Raw genomic sequence first — 24,072 nt, forward strand, 5'->3', positions numbered from 1 at the left:
TAACACCACCCTAACTCCTGTTACTAGTTTTAAATACCTGGGCATATGGTTTGACTCCCACTTAACATTCGGGATGCACATTGATACCCTGACATCCAAAACCTATGCCAAACTAGGTGTACTTTACAGGAACAAATCCTCCCTAAGCCTGCTGGTCAGAAAGCGTATTGCACAGCAGATGCTAATGCCAATTATCGACTATGGAGACATAGTATATGGCTCGGCACCGCAAACCCACCTTGGCAAACTTGACACCCTCTACAATTCAATTTGTCGTTTCGTTCTCCAATGCAACTATAACACACATCACTGCAAAATGTGTTCACCTTTCCTGTCTCACCCTCAAATACTTTCTGGGCAAACTACCCACTTATCTGAACAAGCTCTTCACCTCTACCACATGCAGCACTTATCTGAGATCTGACTCCAAAAGACTGTTTATGGTCCCAAGGCTCAACAAAGTATCCGGCCGCTCCTCCTTCTCTTACCGTACACCCCAAAACTGGAACAACCTACCAGAGACTCTCACATCCACCACCAGTTTAAGTTCTTTCAAAACGAAGTCTGTCTCACATTTTAATCTGGTCTGTAACTGTTTCATACGCCCATAATATATATTTTCTTTAACTGTGCACGCAATGTCTTGTATATAATGTATACCCTGTTCATTTATGTAACTGTATTTGTAACCATGTATTATTTGTCATATTAACTATGCCCAGGACATACTTGAAAACGAGAGGTATTACTGCCTGGTAAAACATTTTATAAATAATTAAATAAATAAATAAAAACATCACTGGGGGAGCTGGAGGGAGGGGTGAATGTGAGCGTAGGTTTTTTTTTTTTTTTTTTAATTTAAGGTCAAGTTCAGGAGACGGGTGAGGAATAACATGTTGGTTCCTACGCTCACATTCACCCCTCCCTCCAGCTCTCCCAGTGATGTTTGGATCTATTGTGATCCTATTTTATGTAGGTTTTACTTTTTGCAATTTATAAATATTAATAACGTTTAATTTTATACTAATAGTGTGTTTCTTTTTCTTTTTTTTGCGCCCTCGTTACACGTGCGTGGTTCAGCCAATGAGGACGAACCGCTCAACTGACTTCACAGCCACGCCTCCGCCACGTCTCCCTGTCGTCTGTAACCTCAAAGCAGGTTTCGCGCGAACGACAGGCGCACATGACATCACAAGCTCTGTCGCGGTCACATTAGAGTTAAGGTATAAAATCAGGTAATGGAATCAAATATTCCTAATATCACAAATATTCCCAAATATTCCTACTATGTTATCACTTCCCTTACTATCAGAAGCCAGCCACTCTCGCTGTGTAGGTTAGTCACTAAAGAGAAATCACTGTTGATGCCTAATGTCCTTTAGGCCGCAGCCTGGTGTGAGCGGTTCGCCCTCATTGGCTGAACCGCGCATGGGACCAGGGCAAGCGCGACAAATACAAATGTATTTGTATGGCCAAGCATCGCGCCTCTGCACGCTCACGTGCGCAACTTGGACAATTTACTTTAATTGTTGCGAGCGCGCAAGCAACCTCTCAGCCTCTGGAACATCAGTATCTCTGAAGCTATGCACACAGTAATGACAAAACATCGCTGCTACACCACACTCAGTGAAGGACAGGAAGCTAGGGATATACAGTAGGTAGTGGCAGTTAGTTAGGGCCTACAACATTTGTTGATAACCACCACACACATTTTTCCTCTGCATAACAAAATGAATCTGTGTTATGAACATTTGCAGGTAAGTACTTGAGTGGAATGCCACCTTTTGGGCAAAATCTGTTACATTCAGTGAAAGTGAAAAATAATTCATTTGGGCAAAACAAAAAAGGTGCGAAACTGTTCTGATACATCCCATTATAAGTGGGATTTTGAAATATTCCCAAAATTGCCTTACTAATAATAAACGGGATAAGAATAACAAACTTTTTAGATACACTGACACTTGGTCCCCTATTTGATATACTGTGAAGCGGTCTTCCCTGGGCTGAAGAAGATTTTCGCCCCACTCGTTTGAATGGTGCTAAACTCTTCTCCAGCTCCGGGAAGTGCCATCACACCATACTGAATATGGGCTTTACAGAAAAGGGTTTCAAATGCCTCAACAACAGGATCACCTTCATACATTAGACACCTTTGAATTTCTTTTATGTCTCCCAAGGGAAACGATTGCAGCGCACTCAGCAATAAATAGGTTTATATGTATCACGGCAGAAATTGGTGCTATTCTGGGACAGAAAATTGCAACTAATTTATCAAAGAAAAACATCCTGTTGCTTTCAGTGGGAATTTGTTCTTATACATACACTGAACTGTATTTTACCCCAGAATTGCACCATTTTGCCTTGATACATAGGACCCTATAAGAGATGGGTACAGTATGCAGCACATGTCCAAGGAAGGGTACATGTGCTTATTGCTCACCAAGCAAGTAATGTCCTTTCAACCTCCCCATGGCCATCATGTGCTGTAATACATTGCAGGTAATGGAAAGGTGAGGGGGGGAACAAGGCAGGAGCTTACTTCCTTCATAGACTTCACACACACGTTTCTATAATGCACCCAGGTACCTGTAAATAATGGGGTCCTTTCTATCTCCACGCTCCTAGTAATAATCAATAGGAGTGTAATAAGGTCCCAGGTGAATGAATCTCAGGAAAGCATCACGTGTACTGTAGGAAACCCAAGCAGGCAATGAAATCCAGTTGTAGATGATGAATGTTTGGGATCCCCAGAGGATCACTCAGGGCTTGGGAAAGCAGCCGAATCAGCCCTGGTCAGGATCTTGAATAAAAAGCAGTCTCTTTTTGATCACAACCTGTCCAGGTAGAGAATGTCACATACAGTACACCTCTGCACCTTGTAGTGTTGCTTGCAGTTGCTATGGACGCTTTGGTGCTGACAGCCGGTTGTTTGTAGGTGTGTGAAGGGGCAGGGAGAGGCAGAGCAAAGAGAACAACAGCAGGTAATCACTAAGAGACAGGCCCTGTCAGCCAATCACTAAGAGACAGGCTCTGTTGGAGTTTCCTAGGAATGCTGTCCTTTCTCTGTATGTGTATTTAGCCTACACATCCTACCCTTCAACCCAGCCCAGCATTACATGGGATCTAGGTGACAAGGCAAAGGTGGTGCAATTCTGGGTGATGTATGAAATAAAATTAAAATATTAATGTCAATGGGATATATATTTTTTTCTTTCTTTGATACTTATGGTGCAGTATATATATATATATATATATATATACATACATACATACATACATACACACACACACACACACACACACACACACACACACACACACACACACACACACATACATATATACAGTGGTTGACAAATCACCAAAAAATCTACTCGCCACACAAAAAAATCTACTCGCCACCTAGTACCAAACGTGTGCTGCTTGGGCCAATATTTACTCGCCGGGGGGTTAAATGCACTCGCCCGGGGCGAGCAAATGTATAGGTTTGTCGAACACTGTATATATATATATATATATATATATATATATATATATATATATATATATATATATATATATATATATATATATATGTATATGTCATTGGTATGGAGGTTTGCACTCACGTTTGTTAGAAGGCAGATGCTTGTCCCATATGAAGCATATAGACATGTGGTAACCAGGGGGATTCTGATGACAAAAGACAGCACACCGCAGTAATAATCCAAAAAGTGTGTATTGTGAACACAGGGCCGCCAACGTTTCGGGAAAGAAGAACAGCTAAGGAGAGAAGAACAGCCACGATCAGGACAGACAAAGGAGCCCCGACGCCTCCACCTGCTTCGTCCGGGCGCTCCAGTTGCTCACGGAGCATGCGCATTGCGGCGCTCTTACCACACAGACTCCCATCACAGACTCCCCTCACATGCAGACTGTCAGCTTCCTGTTTGTTCTGATCCTGGACCAGTGCTAAGTACAATTTTGGCTGTATATGATCTCTGTCCATAGACCTGCTGCCACTTTGTGTGTGTATTTTCACCCATGAATGATTCCTATTGTGTATGCATTTGCTATGTTGTTTACAAGCCAATTTGTTTATGTACCTTTATACCTATCCTTTTATGACCGACCAGTCCTAGTGTTCAGAGGCTAACCACTTAGCCTCTACACTACAGGTTCTGTATTTATTCTGTTTGTTGGGTTATTTCTGTCTGTTTCACACTCAGCTTTCACTTGTTTTTTTCAGCTCAGTCTCTTACTTACCTTTATTAGTTTTTGACTTTATTTTGCTGACTCCAGTGCTTAGCTTTGTTTTGTTATCAGTGTTTCAGATTAGACAGCTTTGGGGACACTGTGGATCTTTTGTATTTGTTTTATGTGATTAATAAATTTGATATTTTTGTACGCTAGAGTGCTATTTTGGGATCTTTTTCTTTCTGTTTTCATATATTCCACATCCCTTAGCACCGCCAGTAGTGTTGATATTGCACACTTTACATTACTGGTTTTAGCACTTCTTATTTATGGTCTGTTGCAGGCATTTTTTCGTGTTTCATATATATATATATATACACACATACATACATATGTAACGGGTATTCCCCCACCCAATCGCATATGGTGTGTGTGTGGGGGGGGGGAACCTGATGTTACCAGGTGTGGTGCATTATACCTGTCCGGCTCACAGGAGGCCTGAGCCTCCGCTAGTGAGAGCCTGGGGTGTTTCTCTGGAACGTTTCTTGTCAGCGCCTCCACCTATGTGAGATTCTAGGAGTGTAGAGTGGCCCTCACATAGGAACATCCATAAAGTAACCAGCCCACACCAAAGGGTTTACTATATGGCAAATAACACAACATAACATACTTCAACAATATGACATTGACACTGTCCCTCTATAACACTAATAGGCACAACAACCCGGTCACCACGCAGGGCTTTGTACCCCACACGTTATATCAATAGTCCCAAATGTCCCACAATACCCCAAGTGAGTGACTGTTGGTAAAGTTGGTGCACTTGATGACTGACTGTACCTGCCCAGTGCTCCAGCACCTGGGGCTGCAGACACTTCACAAAGGATCTGCCGCTCTGCGATCTCCTCAGCGATGTCCTGTAACTCTGCCTGGCGGTGGGTGGCTCCCGCATGGAGTGATCCACCTTTGGAAAGTCTCTTATCTCTGCAGCCGCAGAGAATGATTCCTTGGACACTGACCTTTCTTGTCAGAGCACACAGCACTGCAGCTGTGTCACTGACTGAACTGACTGCTAACAGGGCAAACTCCATACCTAAGGGGCCTTCCCTAAAGCAGTCACAAGCTGAAGGGGAGTGGGGTCTAGCTGGGGCCTAAGGGGAGATTTCTGGCCTAGTGCAGGAGGCTACTTTCCTCCCTGCACAAACACACCCTCCCCTCTCTGTGTCCCAGCTCCTAACTGACAATCCCTGTCTGCACACAACATTGTTGCAACTGTGCAGCATGAGATTCTGTCAGCCCTATTGGCTTCAATGCAGCAGGTGATAGGGGTGAAAGGGCAGTCCCCAGAGGCTGCTGGGAATCGTAGTCCACTCAGGACCTCTTCTCTATTAGCGCCGCGTGCGCAATCTCTACTGCGCATGTCTGAAGCTGTAATGGCCGCCGCTCCTCTTAACTGAGCATGCGCAACTTCCAAGAGCTCTTGCACACATGTAATGGCCACCGCTACCCTTGCAAACCTCTGCGCATTGAGCGAACCTCGCGCCAACCACAACATGGCCGCCGCGACTGCTCTGCTTACGCACAAGCCTCCGTACATGCGCGAACACATTAAACATGGCGGCGTCCTGCCGCAGCTGCCACCGGGAGCCCCCGGGAACGCGCTTGCCCCCGCAGCAGCACGCACGCAAGGGGGAAAGAAATCGGAAGACAGGGAGACCGGAGGGACCCTGGCTACAATCTCCACCTGGTGGAAATACCAACGTCCCTGCTTGGAGGACAGCGTCACATAGCACAATAAAGTTATATAATGAAAATGCAGTGCATAGTATATACAACTTATCACAGGTGCTTTAACGTCATTGGTACATGGCATATCACACACAGTAGTACCCGAGTCCAGCTGAGTGTTAGCTGTTTGCTGAGACCAATTGTGGGGTGCCCCTAACTGATAATGTGGGGGTACCTCACTTTGACTTTTGTGAGCCTCCACCTGGGTAGTCACCGGTACCGACACTAGAGTCTCTGTAGACGCTTTGAGATTGTGGTCATGTGCAACAGTCACTGGTTCCATACTATTTCCTCCCCCTGGTGGAAGGAGTAGCACAGTGTCTCTTGGCCAGACCTTTACCCGGCCACCCGCGGCATGGATGCGGTAGGCCAGGAGGTCTTGACCCTTTCTGCGGTCCACCAAATGGTGAATGGAGCGCCCCTTTTTGTGCTTAGAGGAGGCAAATTTCACGATCAATTAGCAAAGTCTCTGTACTCAATGTTTTTACCACATCTTGCAGGGGGTAAAGGGTTGATACCTTACCACTGCGGTGATTCACGGTGGCCAACAGGTCCTCGGGGACGCTGTCAGTTCCCACCTCTGCTGTCTTGGGACCTGTCCTCGGCACTTCTGGGGCAGTCCACTCACTTTCTGGAAACTCGGGAGCGTTGGATCCCAGTCCTGGGACCATTTGGGTTGGAGCTCATGGACTCACACTCAGTTTAGTTATGGTGACACACAGGCCCACCGTCAGGTCATGAGCCTTAGTTGGGGCCTTTTCCACGGCCGCCTCATCGGAGCCTGTGAGGAGTAAGGAGGTTCTTCACCACTCCTCTGGCTTGCGATGGGTTCCTCTTCCTCCGGTCCCGTCTCCGGATGTCCCTCTGACACACTGGGAGTCGCCACGGCCGTGGGACTCTTCCGCAGCTCCGGCCGCACCAGCGCTTGCTGCCGAGGGATGTCGATGTGCTGCGGGCCCACAGCAGGGCCCGCAGCAGATGCTTCAGCTTCACTTGGGTGGTCCGCCAGCTGGCGCATCACCACGGCTGGTTGGCTGCTGTCAGCAGTAGACAAGGATGGGGGTAGGGACACCTCCACAGGGGAACAGCGTCGGGGCGCCTCACATTTACTGGCGGCAATCGGCATGAAGCGGTCCTGCTCCGGCGGTACCAGTGGTAGCGATCCCCATGCTCCCTGGGCAGTCACCTTACCCTTCGTTGATTCCGTCATCTGTGGTTCCAAATCTGGAACCGCGGTTAGGGCGCACGGGCCCACCGTAGTTGATGTAGGTTGATTGGCCGCATCTTCCTCTGCGGGTTCCATAGCACACAGCAGCACTGGTTTTAGGAACTGTGCCTCGCAGCAGGCACACTTGGGTCCCCAGCTCAATTCGCCATCTGGAAAATCACACTTGGGGCATAGGCACCTTACGTACCTTTTTCCTTCGACTTTCACTACCTGAACCCCTCGTGGTTGCTGATAGGGATCAAAGTTCATACCACCGGAGAGTTTAAGGTCTTTCTGTAAGCACGGGCACAAAATAAATGTTACATACAGTCCCTCTGCTGGCCAAACACCATACGGATGGCAAATAACACAACAAGGGACCCTGGCTACACATTATATATATATATATATATATATATATATATACACACACACAAATATATATACACACACAAGAGGTATTAACCTATATGTTTATGGATGTGATGCTATCAATAACATTTATATGTTTATATTATATTGGAGTACACTTGAGTGCTATATGGGACACTTTTCTCTCTTCTTTGTTTTATTTATATATATATATATATATATAAATATATATATACATATATGTAACCCTGTTTCCCCCCCCCCCAGTCTCTACGGGAGTGTGAGGGGTGCATGGGGGCTGGTTACAGGCGGTGTGGTGCATACCTGTGAGGAACAGGAGGGCCTGAGCTTCCCGCGATGTTGTGGGGAGCCAGGACCGGGCTTCTGGGGTGATAGCCTCCATATTATCTTAGTGGTGCAGCGCCTCCATCTTCTATACTCCCAGGGTAATGGGACAGGACTGGTAAAGAAGAACCCTCAGGTCCCAGGGTTATACTCTCCAAATCACAAACAGTCTTTACGGGTGCAGAACAGTCTCTTTATTTGACAGAGCAACGATATCCCAACGATAAGGCTTCCAGTAGCCACAATACAATCGCCAGCGCCAGGTACAACCTGCTCAACTCCCCACGACCTCCTCCTCTCCTTCCCTCCAAGTCACTCGGCCGACAGGATGGTCTGGGCTAGGGCTGCAATACCCCATGGCCCACCCCCGAGGTTAGCCTCGAGGTGGGTCTTGAATTCTCTTCCCATCACCCCTGGCAGCGGGGTGAGGGCATTGGTCCACCAGTCTATGATTCTAACAGCTCTACTTATAGACGCTGATCGGTTTGGTTCCTCTCGCTCTCAACCGGCATGCTGCGCCGGGGAGCCCGCAGCCTCCTGATACTACTCGGACCGTTCCGCAGGATTTGTGGCTCACGGCCTAATACTCAGCAGCGTTAGACTCTTGGGGGCTCATGCAGTAAGCGGCGAAAAGGCACTTCTCGCCACTTTTCCGCCAAAAAAGCCTATCCGTATTCAGTAACGGGCGAGAAAATGGTGAGATTAAAAAAAAACGCCAGTTTTGCTGGCGGTTTTTTTTTCTCGCTGGTGGCGGGGCGAGAAGGCACTTTCTGCCAAAAAATCCAACTTTTTCAGCCACCCTGTATTCTAGTAGAGGCGAGTAGCTAAGCAGAGCTATTCGCCACTCTAGAATGGAGTTTTGTTGGCGGATCAGCCATGCAAGAAAAAGTTGGCAAGTTGCTGCTCAGAGGCAGCGGATGAGTGGCGGATCGGCACTTAGAAAAAATCAGGCTTTTTTCCTGGCTGGGATTGATGCCGGGTGTCCCTGGAGCTGATACCATTAATATCAGCACCGGAGCCCCCCGGCATGCATCCGAGACAGGAAAAATGCATTTAAAGCCCACTTCATTACCTTAGCGGTTAACCGCTAAGGCAATGAGGGGGTTAAAGAGCCGTGCCAGGTTTATTGTTGGTAGCGGGGGTGGGTGAAGGGGGTATTTGGCCCTTGTTGTTTGTTTAGGGCTTGCGGGGGGGTTGCGGGTGCACTTAACCCCTTCACGACCGTAGCGGTTAATACCGCTACGGTCATGAAGGGGTTAAGGCCTCCCGCTATCCACCCGCAAGCCCTAAACAAACACCGTTGGGGCTAATACACTGGCGACACACTTTATTCGAGCTCGGCTAGTCCCACGAATTCGGGTATACCCGGGTGTATTGAGGTTTGTGACTGTTTTCTGCCCGAGTGCATTGAGGTATTTTCCAAGCAGGGATTGAAGCATTTTATTCCCGCTGGCTGCAATACTGCACAGTATATATATATATACTGCATTACAATTCATGAATTTATGCCATCTGGTAGACACGCGAAGCATTGCAGCCTATTAAATCCTAATCATTATCATTTAACAGATCAGCCGCCCGTCAGCCAGGCATGAACCCAGGCTGGGAAGGCAAACGCAACGGGGCTTGTCAGAGGTGAGGAGTGGCGCATTCCAGGTATCTGCCAGGTACATACTGGGTATTTGCTCGAATAAAGTGTGTCGGTGCAGTACCCCCTTCACCCACCCCCACTACCCACAATAATAAAAAATACACACACCAGCCCCACACTAACTAACTAAGTATATATGGTGATTAAGGGGTTAGGGGACATTACATTGGATGTTTTAATTCTTGTGTCTGTTTTGCAGAAGCGGATGGTGCATGGGCATGATGAAGATGAGGATGGCCTTCATCGTGGCAGCCGCACATGGGTGAGTGCTATATGTATTTAATGTCTTTATTGTTGAGTATATATTTTAAATGGACAACTGCACTATTATCCATTTGTGGATAATAGTAATGTTGCCCATTACTGTATTGTATGTTGTGTATTGCTGCTATGTTTATTGGGGGCATTTGTCCCCAATAAACATGCTATTATGCGTTAACCCCTACATTACCTTAGCGGCTATCCGCTATGGTAATGAAGCAGCATTAATGTATTTTAATAATATTGTGCGGGAGCAGGGGGGCCCCTGAGCTGAACCGCATTTATTTGTGGCTCAGAGACCCCCTGCTTCCCGAGTTACAGGCCCCGGTTTGGGGCATCGGTTACAGTGTGGACGCCATGTTTGTTGCGGGCACGTAGCCTATGGGGCGCTATAAACATGGCGGCGACACTGCCCATCCGATCACACATACCGGGGCCTGCAACTCGGGAAGCAGGGGGTCCCTGGTCCACAAAGTGATGCGGTTCAGCTCGGGGGACCCCCTGCTCACTGTACAGTATTATTAAATAAATATTCATGCTGCTTCGCTACCGTAGCAGATACCCTGTAAGGTAAGGAACGAGTCTTTATTGATATGTGTGTTTTACTCATAGTGTAGATGTGCAGAGGGTCTCCGGAGCAGAAACGTTTTTGTTTTAGGTCCGGGGACCCCCTGCTTCCTGAGATACAGACCCCTTTATGGGGTGCCGGTATCCCTCTGCTTTGTTTACATGCCGCGGTCACGTGATCGGGACCTTTAAATGCAGAGGGATACCGGCACCTCATAAAGGGGGCTGTATCTCGGGGAGCAGGGGGTCCCCCGACTTGAAACCAATGCGGTTCAGCTCCGGAGACCCCCTGCACATGTACACTATGAATAAAAGTTGTTTTAAAAATAATTTTTATTGTGCTGATGTTTGCGCCGAGAGAGCAGCGGATCTCTCTCTGCTGCAAACACAACTCGCCAGGGGACAGCTTCTCGGCAGTTTCTCGCCAGGCAGCCGTCCCGCCACCGGTTACACGCCATTTCATCAAATGGTGGGGTCGCATTCATTCGCCAGGGATTCGCCCCTTACAGCATACAGACAGTTTAACTCGCCAAAAACATGGCGAATTCCTAAAATGGCGAATGCATTTTTTCGCTGCTTACTGCATGATACCCTTGGTCTCACTGCTCACTCGTAATCTTCTTAAGCTTCTCTCTCTATTGAAGAACCATCAATCAGAGAGGGACATGGCACACAGCAAGGACGAAGAACAACTCCTCTCGCCAGAGTGGGCTGCTAAATATAGAGCTAGCCCCTCCCCTCCTGGTGTCAGCAGAACCTCCCTCTTGCTCACGCCTGCAGCAGAGTCCAGGCCTGCGTCTACCACTCAGGTTAGGGCTATGAAGGGGGAAAACCCATAATGATTACTGGCGCCTGATCTTAACAGGACTTACCACAGTAGAAGGAAGATAGGTATAGCCTGAGCTGTTTACAGTGGGCTACATACATATATATATATTCAGGGAAATTATTATATATATATTATATATATTCAGGGAAATTACATGCAAATGAGCACACTGTATATATATATGTAACGGGTTTTCCCCCCCCCAATCGCAGATTACACTGTGTGGGTGCAGGAACATACAAGGTTACTCAGGTGTGGTGCATTACCTGTTGGCTCACAGGAGGGCTGAGCTTCCGCCACGGGGAACCTGGGGCAATTATATTAGGGGTATTCACATACGATGCAGCGCCTCCACCTGCGATGGATCCCACCAGAGGGGGAGTGATTCCTCGCAGGACAATCACAATAACCAAATACACATGTGTGAGATAACCAAAGAGCTTTTAGTTGGGAACACAATAACACACTTCATATAACACTTGTCCCTCTCTAGAGGAGACACTAATCACAGCCTATCACACCACTCTACCTATGCGCCACGGCGGACGCCCACACTTTATGCGTCACGGCGGACGCCAATACCTTATGCGTCACGGCGGACGCCAATACCTTATGCGCCACGGCGGACGCTAACGCTTGTACAAAGAGATCCCTCCCCAGGCCCAGTAACCCCAACCCAATGTCTCGTACTCCCAAGTCATAAACCAGTGTATGTGTGTGACTGCGCAGCCACTATGTCTGTTGATAGGCCTTGTTGGTGCACGTGAGGGTGTGGGTTACCTGCCGAGCACTCCGGTGCTCGGACCTGCAACGGACTTCTCAAAGGGTCTAGGCGAGTTCCTGCACGAGGTCCGGCTCCAACACAGGATAATACCTCAGGGGCAATCCCACCCTGATAACAGTCCAGCTTGCTCCGCAAGGCACGCAAATTCTTACTCTCCAATAGCTAATGGGACTGATCCCTAACTTAGGGCCTGTCCCTACAATACTTCACTAAGATGACTCAGGGCTATCTGGGGCCTAGGGGAATTGCTGGCCTAGTGCAGAGAGTCACTGACTCCTGCACCCTACCTCCTTCCCCTAGCTGCTCCGGTCACCAACTCCGTGTGCAAAAACCCCGCGAAAAGTATCTATTCCCTGCAAGCAGGAGCTCCTCCAGCCCTATTGGCTCCCTGGCATCACATGGGGTTCCCTAATGCTCCTGGTATCTGTAGTCCCTGGCCAATACCTTCCCTGGTAGGCTAGGGCTTCGCGGGCTTACATCTGCGCATGCGCGAGCTGACTGGAGTTCTCCCGCACCTGCTCTAACTGCGCATGCGCGAGCTATCTTTCAATGGCGGCGCCCGGGTCCGCTAGCCGCCGGGACCCTAACGACACGATCGCGGCCTCGGCAACTGGCCCGATCGCGTCCCCGGCAACCGGCCCGCTCGCGTCCCCGGCAACCGGCCCGACCGCTTCCCTAGCAACCAGCCGCAATTACAACCACGCGCGGCTCGCGTGCTAGAAGGAGGGGGTGAGTACGTGAGGGGGGACATGGCTACATCCTCCCCCTGGTAAAATCCCCAACGTCCTCGCTTGGGACACCATGCAATGCAACTATATACAAAGGTTATATAATGAAAATGGCGTAACATACTTATATAATGAAAATTTCAACAACCAACCGTGATTTCACTATTATTAGCTCTAAATCAGATTGCACATTTCACTGAACATCACAATAACTGACTGTACTTTGCTGCGAGCCCACTGCTGAGCCTCATAATGGGGTGCCCCAACTTGATCATAGGTTACCCGGTTTGGAGGGTACCTGACTCTTTGGCTCCTACGGAGTTGTTCCTCTGCGACTACCTCGGGGGAGTAGTAAACACAGTCCTGAGGCTCAGCCTCTTCCCTTGAGGGGATAATTGTCTCTGAACAGTCTCTGTTAGACACAAAGCACGGGCTCTGTGCATCCAAAGGCTGGCCCGTTGGGGCCACCTTAGTAGGCATTGGCCTACGGGGCCCTTTACCCGTAGCTCCTCCAGGAGATGCCCCTTCTGTGTGAAAGTCCCTTTGAGAGGGTCCCTCCATAGGATCCTCAGAAGTTTCAGAGTGGGTCTCATTATTGACAGTCTCTTGACCCATCTCTGACGACTCGGACTCACCGTTGAGCGGTGTGACCAGTATCTCTGTCTCTTCATCTTCTACTTGTGGAATGGGGAGAAGATGATTGCGGTGCCATACCTTTACCCGGCCATCAGTGTCTTTGATGCGATAGACCGGGAGGCCCGGCATCTGGGATTCTATTTCGTACACTCCGTCTCTCCATCGGTCGGCCAATTTGTGCTTTCCCGGAACTCCCAAATTCCGAAGCAATACCGCATCCCCAGGACGAAGTTCCCGATATCTGACCTTATGGTCGTATCGCCTTTTGTTGTCAGCGTTCAACTTAGCTGTAGCCTTCTCAGCTTGTTGATAGGCCTTCTGTAAACTGTCTTTGAGTCTTTGTACGTATTTAAAATGGGTAGCATTGTGTATCCCATCTGTCGAAACTCTAAGACGTATGTCCACTGGCAGTCTTGCCGCTCGCCCGAACATGAGGAAGTAGGGGGAGAATCCCGTTGATTCGTGTCTAGTGCAATTGTACGCATGCACCAGGGCCTCTACGTGTCGGCTCCATTCAGTTTTCTGAGCACTCTATAGTGTTCCAAGCATATCCAGTAAGGTTCGATTAAAGCGCTCGGGCAGTGCATCTCCTTCGGGGTGATACGGGGTTGTTCGAGACTTGGTGATATCCAGCATTTTGAGTAACTCTCTGATCAAAGTCCCGCCCTTGATCGGAGTGCAGGCGGTTGGGGAGACCGTAGTGCACGAAGTACTTCTCCCATAATATTTTTGCCACGGTGATGGCTTTCTGATCTTTAGTGGGGAAGGCCTGAGCATACCGGGTGTAATGGTCCGTGACGACTAGCACGTTGCATATTCCCCGGCTGTCAGGCTCAATGCACAGAAAGTCCATACACACAAGGTCCATGGGGCCCGAACTTTTTAGATGGCCCATGGGGGCTGCTCGTGTAGGCAGAGTCTTGCGCTGTATACACCTAGTACAGCGCGACAGTGACGTTCGACGGCCTCTCGCATCTTGGGCCAAAAAAAAACGATCTCTGACCAGCCCAAAAGTCTTGTCTATACCCAGGTGTCCATGATCATCGTGTAGAGACTTCAACACCAGATATTGTAAGTTCTTAGGGAGGTCTAGTTGTCGCCTATCCGGGTGGTTGTGGTATTGCACCACCCGATAGAGTAAGCAATTGTCTATCTCGAATGTGTCCCACTCCCGCATGAGCAAGGCCACCAAGTCACTGGGTGCGCGTTTCAGAAGGGCTGGGTTCTGCTTTTCAACGGCTCGCCTGATGATACTAACGACCGGGTCTCGTATTTGGTAGTCTACTAGATCCTTCCACCGTAACACCTTGTCATGCGTGATGTTCATCCCTTTTGGGTCGCAGTAGGCGGCTGGGACAGCCTGCGACCGGCATCCCACTGAGTCGGCCACTCTTAATTCTGAAAAGGCCACTTGGTCGTTGACGATAGCGGCCATGCTACACATAGCTCGCACTCCGGGTCCTGGGATTTCCTCCCATTCCTCGTCATCTGGATTAGCACTTAACCTTGGTCGTCTGGATAGGGCGTCAGCCCCTATATTCAAGGGTCCCGGCTTATACTTCATGGTGAACCGGTAGCTGCTTAGAGCGGCCAGCCAGCGGTGTCCAGCGGCGTCTAATTTAGCCGAGGTGTTGACATAAGTGAGGGGATTGTTATCCGTCCTTACTTCGAAGGTAACACCATACAGGTAGTCGTGGAGCTTCTCGGTGATAGCCCACTTGAGAGCCAGAAATTCCAGCTTGTGGACGGGGTATCTCTTTTCACTGGGTGTCAGGCTGCGGCTGATGTAGGCTACAGGCCGAAGGCCCTCAGGGTGCTTCTGATGCAGGACGGCACCCAGTCCATTGAGACTGGCATCCACATGTAGAACGTAAGGCTGTTCGGGGTCAGCATACGCAAGCACCGGTGCCTCAGTTAGACACTTCTTCAATTTCAGGAAGGCCTGCTCGCACTCAGGCATCCATTTATCACCAAACGGTTGGCGTGCCGATACAGCTTTCCTCCCGGTCTCTGAGGGATATATCTTCAACAGACTGTTCAGGGGTTTAGCTCTACTAGAGTACCCTTCCACGAAGCGGCGGTAATACCCACAGAACCCCAAGAAGGATCGCAGCTCCGTGACATTCTCGGGATGAGGCCAGTTCACTACTGCTTCTACCTTGGCGGGGTCAGTGGCGATCCCTTGGGCGGACACGATGTGTCCCACGTAGGTTACTGAGGTATGGCAAAACCGGCACTTGTCTAGGGACAATTTCAATCCTTCGTTTCCCAGACGGTCGATCACTTTGAGTAATCGCTCTTCGTGCTCTTCCAGAGTGCTTCCGAAGACGATGATGTCATCCAGGTATACAAGACACTCCCGCGGGCTCATGTCCCCGATAGTCTTTTCCATCAGCCGTTGGAAAGTAGCGGGCGCCCCACATATACCTTGGGGCATACGTGTAAATTGGTAGAATCCCAATGGGCAGACGAAAGCTGTTTTCTCCTGATCTTCCGTATTCATAGGTACCTGATAGTACCCGGATCGGAGGTCGAGCACGCTAAACCACTGACTTCCATTCAGCGCATTCAGTATCTCTTCAATGCGCGGAAGGTTGTACTGATCCGGTATTGTACGATTGTTCAGAGTTCGATAGTCGACACACAGTCGTACGGATCCGTTCTTTTTACGCACTACCACTATGGGTGATGCGTAGGGCCCCCGAGACTCCGTCAAAATCCCGGCATCTTCCATATCGTGAATGACGTTCCTTACATCGTCCACATCCCGTGGGGCGATGCGACGAGAGCGTTCTCGGAACGGGGTGACATCACGCAGACGAATGGCATGTTTGGCGCTGCGACTGCACCCCACATCCATCTCACTCGTGGAGAACACCTGTCGTCGTCGATTCAACTGGGTTGTCAGCCGCTCCTTCCACTGGTTGGACAGTGTCGACTCACCGAAGTTGAAGTCCAGCTTGACTAACCGTTCATCCACGGCCACCGCCTTCACCTGAGGCGTGGTTTCTACAGGGCTGACTGGATATATGCAACCTAACTTCTGGTCGGCATCAAATTCCATCGGGAAGGGGGAGAGGTTCTGGACATACACGTGGGTTCGGAGTGGGATCTTGGTTGTCCACTCCCTCACTTCGGGTAGTACCCTATACCCTCTCTGGACCTCTTCTTCTTCAGGCGCATTCTCCAGAGAGAACAGCTGGTTGCTCTTATCTCGTTCGGGATAACAACACCAGACGTCCATCTTTTGCACTCCCCCTGGTAATATGGTCGTCAGTCCCCGTTGACGGTTGAAGAGATCCCCATGGCGCTCCAGGGCATATACCCGGTTGCACTCTTCTCGCAGGACTGGATCTAGGAGAGCGGTGGCTAGCGGCAGCTCGTTAGTCTCTTTCAGATATGCCCGGATCACCGCTTGTACTATGTCAGCGTTGGTGCCCAAGATGATCGGGTACTTGCACTGGTCTTGGGGCTCCGGACACACCAAGGCCGCCACATGCATGGGGTGTCTCTTGCCGGTATTCAGCTGGAGTATTTCCATTTGAACCTTTACAATCCCATCGATGGGGTAGTCTTCATTACTTAGCCCCCGTACGGTCACGTGTTCGGCCGCTCTCAGGGTGCAGTGTCGGAGGTGCTGTTCATAGAACGGGCGGTATATAATGGTCACCTGTGACCCCGTGTCCAGTAGAGCCGACGCATATATCCCTTCTAGTAACACCAGTACGATAGCTGCAGGGCCTACTTGGCTGTAATCTTCCCGGTTGGTGGCGTCACCCCCTGCGTCGGCTTCCGCAGGGGCCTCGGTGGTTCCCTGAGGGGTCTCCACGTCAGACCCGGCGGTTTGTACTCTGCATACCATCGACCGGGCTGTGTTCCTTCGGTCGGGAGTGTTGTCTTCGGGGAGGTCCTCCCTTTCTGGGCAATCACGGAAGAAGTGGCCCGTCTTACCGCAGGTATAGCAGAGGAGGTCTCTGGGCCCAGAGCGGCCCCTAGGCGGGGAAGATGGCTTACGGGCGGCTCTAGCTTTAGAGGCTGAGTCCTTAGTTGCGACCTCCACGTCCTGGGTCGGGGTTGTCTTGGCCTTGGCCCCAGCGGCCTTAGCAGGGTCACGGGTGGAAGACTCCTTAACCTTGGTGGGAGTATGCAACCGGGCGTAGGCCTCGTGTTCTTTGATCTCATCCATTAATTCCTCCCAGGAAGGGGGGTCACCTCGCATCAAAGAGCGCTTCATCATAATTACAATATGATGTTCGGGTAGAGCTCCTCTCAGAAATTGGTTACGGCAGTATTCGTCCACCTCGGCGGCCGTAATACTCTTCCTTTTTCGCATCTCCCACAAGACTGCTTGGATCCGCTGTAGGAACTCAGATAGCTCCTCCCCGTCTTTCTGGCACAGATTGAAATACCGCTTCATCAATTGCCCTATGTCCTCGGTTCGCCCATAGGCCCGCACAAGAGTCTCTAGCATTTGATGAGCGGTGACGTCCGCGTGCTGATCTTTAGCCATCTGTATGGTGGTAGATGCGGGAGGGCGTAAGCATTCCATTATGCGTTGTCGCTTCACCGGCTCAGAGCACGTCCACTCTTCTAGAACCTGAGACGTGTATTCTCTCCAGGCGTCAAACGCCTCTTCGCCCGTCGGGGTCGGCTTGGTTCCTGAAAAGATTTTTAGCTTGCGATACTGTTGTGAGGTCTGAGCTTCGGATCTGGACGGCCCTAATTCTAGGAGTGCCTGAGCTAACATTCGGATTTCATCCCCAGGTTTAGAGGACGAGTGGGCCATACTTAAGGGTGGACTATGGTCGGTGAGAGCGGGCCTGTCGGCCCCGCAACAACTTTCAGAGGGAGAAGGTGATGTATGCATAGCAATCTCTTGTAAATTTGTGCGGGAGCTGTCGGGTTCTGATTTTACGGACAGTTCAGGATAGACAACAATACAGCAAGAACCGGTTGACGTTGCGAGCCACAAGCTGGACGGCCCCTGATCTTCGGTTATATCCTTCCCTACACTCACTAGCACGGAGCAATACTCCCGGTCTGTATCCTTGCGTCGCTCTAACACTCTTATTTTGACAGCATCCCGGATATGTGGGTGTTGCCTCAGGGCCAGTTGTATGGATGAGGACGGCGTATCAACAGGGACCCGGCTCACCGCGAGCATGTGAAGCGGCGGCACTTGTAGCTCCATGGCCCAGTCGCGCACTTCAGAGCGAGACGGGGACGGTAACGGGGGTGACATTTTGAGAAAAAGAGAAAAAAAATGGAACAGGGCACCCCAGGTCTAAGATCTCAGCAGCGCCTCCAAATGTAACGGGTTTCCCCCCCCCCAATCGCAGATTACACTGTGTGGGTGCAGGAACATACAAGGTTACTCAGGTGTGATGCATTACCTGTTGGCTCACAGGAGGGCTGAGCTTCCGCCACGGGGAACCTGGGGCAATTATATTAGGGGTATTCACATACGATGCAGCGCCTCCACCTGCGATGGATCCCACCAGAGGGGGAGTGATTCCTCGCAGGACAATCACAATAACCAAATACACATGTGTGAGATAACCAAAGAGCTTTTAGTTGGGAACACAATAACACACTTCATATAACACTTGTCCCTCTATAGAGGAGACACTAATCACAGCCTATCACACCACTCTACCTATGCGCCACGGCGGACGCCCACACTTTATGCGTCACGGCGGACACCAATACCTTATGCGTCACGGCGGACGCCAATACCTTATGCGCCACGGCGGACGCTAACGCTTGTACAAAGAGATCCCTCCCCAGGCCCAGTAACCCCAACCCAATGTCTCGTACTCCCAAGTCATAAACCAGTGTATGTGTGTGACTGCGCAGCCACTATGTCTGTTGATAGGCCTTGTTGGTGCACGTGAGGGTGTGGGTTACCTGCCGAGCACTCCGGTGCTCGGACCTGCAACGGACTTCTCAAAGGGTCTAGGCGAGTTCCTGCACGAGGTCCGGCTCCAACACAGGATAATCCCTCAGGGGCGATCCCACCCTGATAACAGTCCAGCTTGCTCCGCAAGGCACGCAAATTCTTACTCTCCAATAGCTAATGGGACTGATCCCTAACTTAGGGCCTGTCCCTACAATACTTCACTAAGATGACTCAGGGCTATCTGGGGCCTAGGGGAATTGCTGGCCTAGTGCAGAGAGTCACTGACTCCTGCACCCTACCTCCTTCCCCTAGCTGCTCCGGTCACCAACTCCGTGTGCAAAAACCCCGCGAAAAGTATCTATTCCCTGCAAGCAGGGAGCTCCTCCAGCCCTATTGGCTCCCTGGCGTCACATGGGGTTCCCTAATGCTCCTGGTATCTGTAGTCCCTGGCCAATACCTTCCCTGGTAGGCTAGGGCTTCGCGGGCTTACATCTGCGCATGCGCGAGCTGACTGGAGTTCTCCCGCACCTGCTCTAACTGCGCATGCGCGAGCTATCTTTCAATGGCAGCGCCCGGCTCCGCTAGCCGCCGGGACCCTAACGACGTGATCGCGGCCTCGGCAACCGGCCCGATCGCGTCCCCGGCAACCGGCCCGCTCGCGTCCCCGGCAACCGGCCCGACCGCTTCCCTAGCAACCGGCCGCAATTACAACCACGCGCGGCTCGCGTGCTAGAAGGAAGGGGGTGAGTACGTGAGGGGGGACCTGGCTACATATATATATATATATATACACACACACAGTGTGCTCATTTGCATGTCATTTCCCAGAATCCCTTGCTGCAGTGGAAGCACTGTATGCTAGGTGATAATGGCGAAAAGCAGGGTTGCAGACCTGTCTAAGACATGTGAATGGCTCACATGCGATATTTTTATATGCTATACGGTGGAGGGTTTTTAGTCACCTTTTCACTTACCATAACCTAAATAATGTGTGGTGAAGACTACACAATCATATATAGAAGCACATGCACACCGCTGGTAGGTGCTGGTGGGGGGTACTTATCTGCCGGTGCGCTGTATCCAGGGAGGTCCAGACATCCCAGAAGTACTCGAGCAAAAGAATGGAAGCAGGCACACGGTCTTTCTAAAGGTGCAGTTTATTGTGCCACCAAAGGTCCAACGTTTCGGCAAATAGATTTCCTTTATCAAGTAAATTTCCCAGAAACCCTTGTGCTGCAATGGAAGCACTGTATGCTAGGTGATAATGGCAAAAAGCCTGTCTAAGACATGTGAATGTGCTCACAAGTAATATTTTTATATAGCGGTAGCAGTGGTGGCGTTGGCTGCAGCGGTAGGAGCTGTGGCTTTGGCTGCAGCGCAGTCATAGCGTCCCTCTGCTCCTCCTCTTCGATACGCGCTCTCTCTAATTTCATGGCTACCTCTTTCTGTAATGCGGCCCTTGCACGTGCTGCCTCTGCGGTAGCGCACGCTTTGCTAGCGCTGGATACGTTAGATCACACTGAGCTTGCTGACCTTGTGGAAAGCCTGGATGCGCTGGAACGCTGTGACACAGTCTCCAGCAAGAGGTCCTTTCTCTCGCCTTGAGCTTCCGCGATAGCGGTCTGCACGATTCCGTCATGTTCCAGAATCAATCGTCTTTTGTAAGTCACGTTCCCGCAGGCTTTCTTCGTATTAGTCCTTGCCAGATAGGTGAAATATGCCTGTGACAGCCCTTTGTAACGTTTATGGCATGACTTAATTTGAATCATAGATTGCTTAATCTGCTTTTCTTGATCGCTAATATTTGCAGTATTAGACATTTCAAGTTCAGTATTTTCCCAGGCCTTCTCTAAGTTATCGCGGTGTGCGTCAATGTCAGTTTCATATTTTTCGTGGGCCTTCTGTGTAAGTGTGACTGTCCGCTTCGGCCTCGCACTCTCCTATGTCTGTTGCGGTAGTGTAGCGGTCTCAGCGTCTGAGTTGTCACTCTCATGCGTGGTATCTGGTGAGGGTCTGAGTTCTACCATGCTGCGGGCGTCTATAGGCCTTAGCCAGTGTGTGTGGCGTGTGGTCTGTTACCTGCGTCAGCGATGGACGACTGCCTCAGATAGTGCCGGTCAGTGTCCTACAGCGGTCAGCATATCGATAGCTGTACTTACAGTTATCCGTTGCTCTGACCCCTGTCCTGGCTGATGTCTGTTAGCGTGGCCCTTGGTAGCCCTAGCTGTGGGGATGTAGCGCAGGGGTAGGTCTTATGGCTGTACCTCACTGTGAGCTGTGTAGAGTTGCAGGGGCCTGCAGGCTCTGTGAAGTTGTGCTGCAGCCTGTGTCTCAGTATGTCTCCTTGAAGAGCTGTAATTTACTGTTCTGTCCCAAGCTCACTGTGGCAAGTGAGTATGGTCAGGTAGCTTAACTCAATCCCATATACCAAGCAAGGGAATCTTCTTATTTGATGAAGTGTTTATTTTGGGCAACAACAATACAAATAACAAGGGGAAAAGTTACTGTGGGAGAACACTGGGGCATGGGAGCAATGGAGGGGATAGGAAACTAGGATGGCAGTGGGATAATGCTACAGTAGGTAAATAGGGTGGCTTAGTAACAGGGATAGCTTAGTATCAGGGATAGGTAAATTACAATAGCTTTTACTAAAGGAGTGGGTGAAGTGACTGCTCCAAGATGGCTGCTGGATCTAAAAGGAAGCATGCTAGCCTGGACAAGCAGGAAATAAATCAAGGACTATGCCAACTAGCAAGGGGAAGGAAGGACTGTCCAACTTACTGGGGGAATAAAGGGGATGTTGCCAAGGCAACTGACTGAGAAGGGAGTAACAATGTTGCAATCTTACTATTCTGGAACCAGGGTCACGTGTAGGATGTGAATGAGGCCAGATAGCTTAACTCTCTCTTCGAAAGCACAAGTCCTTATGTAGCAGAGACTTCCTAAGCCCTTATCCTTCCATTGATCTTATATTTTCCTTTTTTAACCAATATGTATTTGTATGTATGTATGTATGTATGTCTTTATTTGTATCGCGCCATAAAATGTACATAGCGCTTCACAGTAGTATTACATGTCATATAAATAACAAATATAAATAACACATCATGGGAATAAGTGCTTCAGACATACTGTAAAAGTAACATTAAGGAAGGAGTCCCTGCTCCGAGGAGCTTACAATCTAATTGGTAGGTAGGGAGAACGTACAGAGACAGTAGGAGGGAATACTAGTAAGTGCGTCTGCAGGGGGCCAAGCTTTGTGTCATGTGTCCATGATTATCCAGTGCTACTCATATGCTTCTTTAAGCAGATGTGTCTTAAGGTGGGTCTTAAAGGTGGATAGCGAGGGGGCTAGTCGGGTATTGAGGGGAAGGGCATTCCAGAGGTGTGGGGCAGAAAGTGAGAAAGGTTTAAGGCGGGAGAGAGCTTTAGATACAAAGGGGGTAGAAAGAAGACATCCTTGAGAAGAACGCAAGAGTCGTGATGGTGCATAGCGAGAAATTAGGGCTGAGATGTAATGAGGGGAAGAAGAATGTAAAGCTTTAAAAGTGAGCAGTAGAATTGAGTGTGAGATACGCGATTTAATCGGAAGCCAGGAGAGGGATTTCAGCAGAGGAGACGCTGAGACAGATTTAGGAAAGAGTAGAGTGATTCTGGCAGCAGTGTTTAGGATAGATTGTAGGGGAGACAGGTGAGAGGTAGGAAGGCCGGACAGCAGGAGGTTGCAGTAATCGAGACGTGAGAGAATGAGGGCCTGAGTCAGAGTTTTAGCAGTTGAGTAACAGAGGAAAGGGCGTATCTTTGTGATATTGCGGAGGAAAAAGCGACAAGTTTTAGAAACGTTTTGAATATGAGAGGAAAATGAAAGAGAGGAATCAAGTGTGACCCCTAGGCAGCGTGCTTGGGCTACTGGGTGAATGATCGTATTTCCAATAGCAATGTGGAAGGATGTAGTAGGGCCAGGTTTGGGAGGTAGTATAAGGAGCTTTGTTTTTGCCATGTTAAGTTTCAGTCGGCAGATGGCCATCCAGGATGATATTCCAGAGAGGCATTCAGAAATTTTGGTCTGTATAGCAGGTGTAAGGTCAGGGGTTGAAATGTAAATTTGTGTGTCGTCAGCATAGAGGTGATATTTAAACCCAAAAGATGTGATTAGGTCACCCAGAGAGAGTGTGTAGAGAGAAAAGAGAAGAGGTCCCAGGACAGATCCCTGGGGTACCCCCACAGAGAGATCAAGAGAGGAGGAGGAGGTGTTAGCAAAAGAGACACTGAAGGTACGATGGGAGAGGTAAGAGGAGATCCAGGATAAAGCTTTGTTCCGAATACCAAGAGTATGGAGAATGTGAAGGAGAAGAGGGTGGTCCACGGTGTCGAATGCTGCAGAGAGGTCGAGTAATATGAGCAGCGTGTAATGACCTCTGTCTTTGGCAGCGTGGAGGTCATCAGTTATTTTAGTGAGGGCTGTTTCAGTAGAGTGAGCAGTGCGGAAGCCAGATTGTAGAGGGTCTAGTACAGAATAGGTGTTGAGAAAGTGTAGCAATCGAGAGAATACAAGACGTTCAAGGAGTTTGGAGGCAAAAGGCAGGAGGGAGACAGGACGATAGTTAGAAGGACAGGTAGGGTCAAGCTTGCTGTTTTTGAGTAATGGTATAACGGTTGCATGCTTGAAGGATGAAGGAAAGGTACCAGAGTAGAGGGAAGAGTTAAAGATCTGTGTGAGCATAGGGATTATAGAAGGAGCAAGAGGTTTTAGGAGATGGGAGGGAATGGGATCAAGAGGGCAAGTGGTAGAGGGAGAAGAGGAGATCAGCAGTGATACATCCTCCTCC

The 24,072-nt window shown here is 49.6% G+C and overlaps 1 protein-coding gene across 2 annotated transcripts in view; it reads right to left on the reverse strand.

The window, feature by feature from the left end:
• LOXHD1 (lipoxygenase homology PLAT domains 1) overlaps positions 1–2,922 on the reverse strand; it is a 303,909-nt gene extending 300,987 nt beyond the window's left edge. For both annotated transcript variants that reach the window (XM_075585679.1, XM_075585670.1), the window contains exon 1: positions 2,587–2,922. The gene's annotated coding sequence lies outside the window, so the exon portion shown is untranslated. The remainder of the gene's footprint in view (positions 1–2,586) is intronic.
• Positions 2,923–24,072: the final 21,150 nt, after the last annotated feature.

This window comes from Ascaphus truei, chromosome 1, assembly GCF_040206685.1.
Source record: "Ascaphus truei isolate aAscTru1 chromosome 1, aAscTru1.hap1, whole genome shotgun sequence".
Lineage (NCBI taxonomy): Eukaryota > Metazoa > Chordata > Amphibia > Anura > Ascaphidae > Ascaphus > Ascaphus truei.